Source organism: Vulpes vulpes, unplaced genomic scaffold, assembly GCF_048418805.1.
Source record: "Vulpes vulpes isolate BD-2025 unplaced genomic scaffold, VulVul3 Bu000000788, whole genome shotgun sequence".
Classification (NCBI taxonomy): Eukaryota; Metazoa; Chordata; class Mammalia; order Carnivora; family Canidae; genus Vulpes; species Vulpes vulpes.
The window spans coordinates 75,812-84,211 of record NW_027325704.1 but is presented as its reverse complement, the minus strand read 5'-3'; positions in this window follow the sequence as shown (position 1 = coordinate 84,211).

Sequence of the window (8,400 nt, the reverse complement as noted above, 5' to 3'; positions counted from 1 at the left end):
CAGATGCTTAACCAACTGATCCACCCAGGCACCCCAGTTCTATAGGTTTTGACAAATGCATGTTATGAATCTACCTGGACAATATTATACCCCCAAAATCTCTGCTTTGTTTGTTCATCCTTTGTCTTTTCCCTAGAACTCCTGGAGACCCTTGATCTTTTTACTCTCTATAGTTTTGCCTTTTCATGGATGGATATAGCCCAGTTGGCTTAGATACTCAACTATTGAAGGACATCTGAGCTGTCTCCAGTTTGTAGTGATTTATAAATAAAGTGCATGTAAACATCTGTGTGTAGGTTTTTGCATGGACATAAGTATTCAAATCATTTGAAAAAATACCTAGGAGCACAATTGCTGAATCATATGTTGACTATGTTTAGTTTTATAAAAAAAAAGTCACTGTATTCCAAAATGGCTGTGCCAGTTTGCATTTCTACCACAATGAATGAGAGCTCCTTTTGCTCTGTATCCTTGTCAGCATTTGGTGTTGTCATTTTTTAAATTTTAGTCATTTAAATATGTATGTCTGTCTTGGTTTACTTTGCATTTCCCTAATTATATATGATATTTAGCATCTTTTTCAGATGCTTACTTGCCATCTGTATATCATCTTTGATGAGGTGTCTGCTCAGATCTTTTGCCAATGTTTTGACTTGGATGTTTGTTTTCTCATTTTTGAGTTTTAAGAGTTCTTTGGATATTTTGGATACAAATCCACTATCAAAAATGTGCTTTGTAAATATTTTCCCCTAATAAGAAGTATTTTTAATGCTATCTTACTGTTTCCTATTTAACTTTAACAATTGTCATTTATGAAATTATACTGTTCTACTAAAAGAAGTAAATAAAAAAAAGTAGTTCAGAAGTGCTGTCCTTATCCCTGAGACCTCATTCCTTTCTCTCATTCCCCAAAAGCTGTTACTAGGAAGCTCTTCCTACTTCTGCTTAAAATTCAAATCAGTGCTCTCTGCTCCCAGAAACTATAACAATTTTGACCATTACCATCTGACATGGGGTGAGCACACAGTAAAGAGGTTTGACCAATATTGTTGAATACATGAATTTGTCCAAAATATTTAATATATTAAACTAGTCTTGGATATATAGATATGTATATATATTCCTTGATAGATATGTATAGGAGACTTGATATTCTGCTACTGCAGACTACTTTTAAGACTCATTCAGGGATTTAAATTCTATCTCAAACTGTCACAAATTAATAAAATATACAAAAAAGAGAGAACATTAATATACCTAATCTAAAAATTGCCTTACATATACACATGAAACATTAAGAATTTTGACCAGGTACTCGATCACAAATAAATCTCAATAAGTTTGAAATAACTGAGATACAGTTCATATTCTCTGAGCACAATAAAATCATAAATGAATCCTAAAAATATAAAGAAACAAAATAACCTATAACCATTACAAATTAGAAAAAAAAAAAAAAAGCAAAACTACTCACAACTAAATGACTTAGAAGTTCTCCAAAATTTGCACATATGTTAATCATGGGATAGAGAAACTGACAGTTAATATTTCTTTTTTTTTTTAATACCTACCCTTTGCTTCAACATGGATAGAACTGGAGGGTATTATGCTGAGTGAAGTAAGTCATTCGGAGAAGGACAAACATTATATGGTCTCATTCATTTGGGGAATATAAAAAGTAGTGAAGGGGAATAAAGGGGAAAGGAGAGAAAATGAGTGGGAAATATCAGTGAGGGTGACACAACATGACTCTTAACTCTGGGAAACGAACAAGGGTGGAAGGGGAGGTGGGCAGGGGGATGGGGTGACTGGGATGAGCACTGGGTGTTATGCTATATGTTGCCAAATCGAAATCCAATAAAAATATGCAAAAATAAATAAATAAATAAATAGTCTTTTTTAAGTAACTTTTTAAAGATTTTTAAAGATTTATTTATTTATTTATTTATTTATTTATTTATTTATGATAGAGAGAGAGAGAGAGGCAGAGACACAGGAAGAGGGAGAAGCAGGCTCAACGCAGGAGCCCAACGTGGGACTCCATCCCAGGTCTCCAGGATGACACCCCGGGCTGTAGGCAGTGCTAAACTGCTGTGCCACTGGGGCTGCCCACAAATAAATAAATAATCATCTTACTGAAGATGGTGTTTGGTCAGTTTGCCTAAGTTATAGATTATTACAAATCACAGTTTTTCATCATGTTACACTTAAAAGAAGAGGTTTAGGATATCTCAGGAGTTTTCCAACATATTTCTTGAAAATATTTATTCTCAGGTTCTTCAAAGGTGCCCCAGAGGCTGATATGATGAGCAGCCACACTGGCTGGTCACCAGGAGGACCCTTCTCAATATAAGAATGATTGGACTCCATACAAATAGGCTCCTAACTCAAAATGATTGAAACATAAAGGAAGGTGCTATTGCTATAATTTAAGTCCAAGGGCAATGTGGCACTTCATGGTTGATTGACTCAGTGATTCAATGACATCATCAGGCACCAATGCATTATTTTTTTTCTCCCTTCATATTGCCATGAACTACATGGCTTCATTCTTAGTCTTAAAGTTTGCTGAAACAATACCATGAGTCACATACAAACACTAGGTTCAAGGTAAGAAAGAAGAGTGCTTCATGTTTGGTTTCTCTACTAGACATAAAGAAACTTTCCCCAGAAGCCTCCATCAACCTTCACTGTGTGAACTGGGCGTACTCCAAGTACACCTGCAGACAGCATAGGGTTAGCTTCCATTGAGGCACATTGCTGTTGATACTGAGTAATTGCTTCATGGTTCACCTACAAATGAAACGCTAGTGAGGCTGTGTGTAAATGTGTCCACTTAAGGTTTCATTTGAATAAAAAAAAAAGCAGCCTTAAAAAAATAAGTAGGGAGACTACTGGCTTTATCTCAGAAATTATCCTCAATTAGTCTGCAGTGCATGACTATGCATACCTCAGGATTGTGTGAGACAATATATTTTAAGCTCCATGTAAGGGCTGGCACTAGACAGTGGTGGATTCTAAATTTGTTTCTAGGTCCTTGTTGGCTCAATTGGAACCTTACCTACTCCTTGTGCCATTGCTTCTGGGGCTCTTGGCAAAAAGAACATTTCCCTTTCCACATGAAGGAGTTGGAAGCCAACAGAACAAAGGGTACAACTGTGAGGGTGGAGAATCCAGAGAACGGAGTGCACAGTGACCCAGATGGCGAGAAGAAAGACAAGGTGGCTGTCCCAGTGAGAGCTGGGGCAAGGGTGGGCTAGAATGGGCCACACATCCAAGGTCACGTCACTGAGTCACACTTGGGATTCTTGCATTAACATGGCTATAAATAACATCCATGCCTCCAGCAAGTTCCCCATCCATAAGTGTTTCTAACCTTCTCCATCCAAAAATAAATATATAGCTTTATAAAGCATATGGTCTAGAACCCCAGAATCCAAGCTTATTGTTCATCTGGACAATCTTTCTACCCTAATTCTTCATTTTCCAAACAATGAGCAAGGAAGATTCCTCATTATTCTATTTTGTATTGATGTTTACGAAGGAAAGTGAAATTGACCTTTATCATTCGTGATTATGAAATTTCAAATACTCATAGAATATAACAGCTGGAATTAAGGGCCCTTAGAATCACGCAGCCTGGTTCTCATTTTACACACGAGGAATATAAAGGCAGTGAGTTTAAATAAACTATCAAAAATACAATGCTACAATACTAACTTGATGAGCCAAAGCTAGAGTCAGAGATTCCTGTTCTCCATCTGGAACTCTGTCCACCTCAACTACATGGGATTCACATTGTCAGTCAGAGGGACCTATAACATTTTAGCTTCTAGCTTGACTTCCCTGATCACTCCTTCATACAACACCATTGTGGGCTGATCCTGAGATCTCAGCCTGGATTTGGTAAGTGTGGCAAAGTTCTTAAAGAAATCAAGATAAACTAAGTTCTGGAATAGGTTTATTAATATGGGGTTAGAAAGAAAGGATATCCCAGCCAGAGTCAACAGCTTGAGTCAAGTCCCCAAAAGGAAAAGTTTGTGAAAAATCAGCTGCTTTAGTGTGATTGGAGTGGGGGCCAGAGGGAAGGGGTGATGAGATGGATATATCCTAAATGAGCCATTTTGGTCAAAATGCAGTACATCACATTTGGCCTAAATCATCCCTAAGCACTGGGTGTTATTCTATATGTTGGCAAATTGAACAGCAATAAAAAATAAGTTTATTAAAAAAGCAGGGAGCCAGACATGGGACTCAATCCCGGGACTCCAGGATCACGCCCTGGGCCAAAGGCAGGCGATCAACCACTGAGCCACCCAAGCGTCCCCCTATAGCATATTTTAAAGGTAATTCTCTAAAGACAATAGGCATTTTAGGAAACTTCATGAGAATTTAATGTAGATTGTGACCATGTAACACTGTCAAATGTTGATAACTTCATGAGGCCAAGTTCATATACAACTTCACAAATTAAGTTGTTTCCCTTGGAACTGGGGTGATACTCTTTGACTCTTTAACCCCTATCCACACTCTTGATTGGCCCCATGAAAGAGCCACAGATTTCCCAAATAGATAATAAGCTGCTCAATTACTAAGCCCTGTTTCTTGACCTCCTCTCCACATGAACCCAGGTGCTTGCAGCAGCATGCCTCTGAGCATCTGAAAGGCCCCAGGTAAGCCCTATCAAAGGGAGGTCAGGGAAAGTGCCCCGGGACCAGGTGGACACTGTTGGTTTTAGTCATGGGGGTGGAGCCAGGGGTACATAAGGAGAAGACTGAGCCCTTCCTCATCTTGGTGGGTGGGGGCTGTAAGGCCATTTGCCTCAGTAGCTCTGTTCAGCAAGAATGGGTGCTGCGGGGTGCTTGGCGCTGCTGCGGGTACTGGGTTGGCTTGGAGAGGGCCTGTATGATTTTTCAACAGGGCAAAGTTCCTGCTTTTTCTTTATGTTCTTTCTCTGGCTGACTCCTCCCTGAGCCTGCTCTAACTAGGGGTTTCTATTTTCTATCTCCCTCTAACCAATGCAGGGGAAGACACAGAGGCCTCCTGGCTCTTTCTCTGAGGGGCTCTGGCTCTCTAAGGTCTGCTGCTGACCTCTCCCCAGAAGAAGTCTCCTTTCTCCTGAAGCCCCCACTTTATCTTCAGCAAAGGGACTCTGAGAATGACGTGTCTTTAGCTCAGTGAGCCCAGGTGACATCCAAGTTTCCCTTACTGGAAAAGAGGCAGAAAGGACATAATCTCCTAATGCTCGAGAACATAGCAGACCTGAGTCTGGGGGATTTGCCGTGGAAGCCAAGGCATGGGGTGGGGACATAAGGCTGCCATGGAGCCTGGGAAACCGGGTGTGGGAGTTCCGTGCAGGGAAGCCTTAGCCGGGGGAGGGGGGGGTTTCTCATCTGTCTTCAATGAGGAAGCAAGCATGGCTGGGCTCTCTACAGACTGTAGAATTAAGAGGAAAACAGTATCTTACCTGTTAATGGGAAGACTGGGCTACACTTCCTGCTCTCTCCTCTTCTGCATGGTGGGTGGTAGCTGTCCCTTCAGTGCCTAGAAAATAGCACCTGGAATTTATTAAGTCTCTAAGTGATCCCTTTTGTAGTCGAGGATTAAATAGCCGCCACTGCAATCTTCTCTAACCTTTATGAAGCCTTAATAAGGTCCGAGAGTTCAGCTTCAGCCATCAATGGTGGATGATCAGCTGTGGGAGCTACGTGGCCTCTAAAGTGGCAGTGATAGGCTTGAAAACTTGGGTTCTTAATTCAACTGGTTAAGTAGCTCCTTACAAATAAAGGAACCTGGACCAAAGTAGAACAAGATACACCTGTGGCACATGGGCAGCCGCTAGTACTGTTATTCTCTCAAACTTGCACAACTAAGCTCCTCTACCAATCCCTAAATAGATTGGTAGTTGCATTCTGCTACCTTGGGCCTGGGGTCCAAAGTGTGACAGCCCCATTGCCTAATTCTACTTCAATCTTGGATCTGGTCAGCCCTTCCTCCTGTGATCTCAGCAATGCTCGTTAGCCCTGTAAGGCTGTAGGGATGAGCTACACCTGGGTGCCCCCATCTTGGCTGAGGACTGCAGCCTCTCTGTGCGGGGTGTTGCTGCTCCTCCCAGACCTGTCACTTCCCCTTAGTGGGGGGTGGCGGCAGTCTGAAACCAGACTGCTGAGCAGAGGGAAGGTTTGAGACTAGGAGCATGCAGGCTAGGATGGCAGGAGACCGAACTGCTCTCGGGTTGACCCGATGTTGTCCTCGGGCAACAACTTGAGGACTTGAGAATGGGGTGGAATATATCTCCTCTCCAGACTGACTCTGAACTGCAGGGACCATGGTGCCTTCTGGAGCTGACCTGGGTCAGTATAAAGTGTCCCTTAAGTGTGTAGAACCCGAATCTGACCTCACAGCATGACAGGCCAGCAAGTTGAGACCAGGTGTCAGGGTGAAGAAAGTGCTGTTGTTCAGACTCTGGTCCTGAAGACCCTCTCGCCATCTCTGCAGGCACAGGTATCTTGATGGAGATAGAACTAAAGGAAAAGCGGGCCACAGCCGTCCCTGGGCTTGAGTAGTTAGAGGCCCTCAGCTGGAGCTAAGGATGATGCTGGTTCGCTTTCCAAATGCAGCATGTTCTGTCTTCATTCGGTGCCTCCATTAAGACCTAAAAGGCCCCTAGTTCCCCTGCCTGCTTGCTGTGTGTTCACAGATCTAACCTGGAATAGCAAGGGAGGGAGCCCAGACCCCTTGAACAACTGGGGCGCTGTCAAGTCCATCTGCTTCTCCTCTGCTGGAGGGTGCAGACCTGAGGGTTTGTAGAAGAACGCATGGACTCCTGTCCCCTCTACGTCTTGTGTTGCTAATGCTTCATGACCCACCAGACCCCTTACAATTGTCGATCTACTGGAAGTGTGTGCTCAAAGACTCTTTGCTGAGGGTAGATGTGCTTAAGTCTGGGAGCCACAGAGCCAGAGTAGTAGAGGCCTTTAGCCCCATCACTGGCTCGGAGCTGAATTTTTCAGAGTTCTGACATAGCCTGTTCTCCTAATCAGGACGATCCCACTTTGTTCTCTCCCCCACTCCCCACCCTCATCCTGATCATGTCGGGTTTTGTCCATGAGAACTACTATACTAAACATGCCACTTTTTGTGGTTCTAACAAGGTGAGTGTAGGACCTATCTAAACCATAGGGGGAACGGATCACAGACAATAGCTCAGCCTCAGCTTTTCTCACACAGCAATGAGGCTGAGCCACAGAAGGACCAGAGAACACCAAGGCTTTCACTCGGGCAATTCTTAAGTCTAGACAGGATCTGATAACAATGGAGACAAATTTACTTGGACCAAAGGACTCTTAATGCTCACAGTTCCAGTTAGTGACCATTGTGATTTCCTGAGACCCTACATCCCCCTGGATTTGCCTTAACTTCCTAAATAGGTATGCGTTTTCTGTTCATGCAGGAAGCTCTTTGCAATAGTGAGCCTTGTCTCCTCACCTTGACTTTTGCTAATCTAACAGATGCATGGTCCTGTCTTGAAATATTGCAAAGCATCTCCAACTCCATAGCAGCTCAGTCATCAAGGGGTAAAGACATGTTCAAGACAGAAGGAAGTCCAGATAGACTTAGTCCCTCCCCACTACCATGCTAGTTGAGTATCCTGGGGAACCATGGCCTTGGGACACAGGTGACCTGGGATGGTCTGGGCAAGCTCTCAGAATCTCAAGAGCCCTATAGTGGAACAGCTGAGGGAGGAGGTGGATGAGATGCCAAAAGTGCAGTTCCTGCCTCCACCCCCAACCCAGGCCCTAAGACGCAGGGTGCCCCTTGTGGAGAATACCTCAAGCATGACCTCCTGATGTTTTTCCATCCATGAACAGGCCCCTCATCCAGTGACTGTTCCTGTGTCCCTGCCTTACTTTGTCAGTTTGGTTCCCAGCTAGAGTGACTCCATACTTTTTTTATTCCATCTGGCCTGAGGACAGGAAGGACCAGAGGTGTCCAGGGGTACTAGAAGTATGGCCTGGAAGAGAAGGAGACAATGTGCAACTCAGAAAACCCTGGAACAAAATGCCGGTCAATTTCCCTAAAACTTAAATTCAGTTAACATAGCGTACTACTAATTTCATGGGGAATATAAAAAATAGTGAAAGGGATCACAGGGGTAAGGGGAGAAAATGGGGGGGGGAATCAGAGGGTTGACAGAACATGAGACTCCTAACTCTGGGGTTAGTGGAAGAGGTGGGTAGGGGGTGGGGTAACTGGGTGACGGGCACTGAGAGGGGAATGGACGGATGAGCACTGGGTGTTATGTTGGCAAATTGAACAATATACAAAAGTGTACTCGTTTCAGAGGTAGTTCAGGGACTCCTCAGTTGCCTAGAACACCTAGTGCTCCTCACATTACGT